The sequence below is a fragment of the Phocoena phocoena genome, chromosome 16 (genome assembly GCF_963924675.1).
Source record: "Phocoena phocoena chromosome 16, mPhoPho1.1, whole genome shotgun sequence".
Taxonomy (NCBI): domain Eukaryota; kingdom Metazoa; phylum Chordata; class Mammalia; order Artiodactyla; family Phocoenidae; genus Phocoena; species Phocoena phocoena.
In genome coordinates this window covers 66,174,414-66,175,559 of record NC_089234.1, presented here as the reverse complement: position 1 = coordinate 66,175,559, position 1,146 = coordinate 66,174,414, and positions in this window count along the sequence as shown.

Genomic DNA, 1,146 nt, shown 5'->3' with positions numbered 1-1,146 from the left:
TTTTACTGAAAAGCATCTGAAACAATCAGCAATTCTACAAAACAGTCAAAAAGCACACAATATAGAAACAACTACAATAACCTTTCATAAGCAAGGGTTCCTTCCTAAAAGATACACATTTTAATTCATCTGTTTTGCATTCACGCTACTCTTCTAGGTGATGTGGATGTAAATAGTTCCCATAATATGAAGCTTAAAGTTAATAGGAGATGACAGGAGTGCAAAATGATTCTTTCATTAAGTGTTGATTAGGTTCAGGATGAAGTGATATTACTTTTGATTAATATATCCAGCATAGGCTCATGGACATGAAATAATGAAATAATGAACAAAGATTAGGAACAGTAAAGTGGAACACATTTTGAAAGGAAGGTGGGGAGTTTAGTTTGAATCCTCTAAGTTTAAGAAGACACTAGACTCCAAAGGCACAAAACCCTCAGTGAGAGGAACTAGACAGTGGGGATGCATGCATGTCCCAGGTTTGGCTCTGGGAGGAGCAGGAAAACACATTTCTGTGAAACTTTTGAACTACAAATTTGCATTTTGGATTTGGGGTTAAAATCCACTTTCCTTAATGATCTGAAAACCCAAACTAAAAATTATAAAGAAATTCTGATTGGTGGTACCATCAAGTCCGAGACAGTAACAAAGCCAAATACTCTGTAGAAGGAAATACTTTAATTCAAACCTCAATACTGTCTTGACTAGTATAGCTTTATGTGAGTCTTTAAAAAGTTTATTGTGAGTCCTTCAAATTTTTAAAAATTGTTTTGCCTTTCTGTGGGAATTTATATGAGATTTAAAATAAAAAAAGCTGCTGGGATTTTGACTAGGATTACATTGAATATAACTGTATTGAATCTTAAAATCCATTAACTTGTCTCTGTATTTAGGCCTTGTTGGTTGTCTTCCATTAGTGGAAGTATACAGTTCCACTAGTATACTAGTTTTCAGTATACAGATCACATAGAAATTTTGTTCAATTTATACCCAAGTATTTTATTTTTGGTACTTTGTCAACGATATTTGTTTTACAATTTGGATTCAGTGCTTTATTGTTAGTCTGTAGAAATGCAATTGATTTTTTAATATCACTTTGTAGCCTGCAAACTTCACATACAGCTTCTGTAAATTTATTCTAGATTT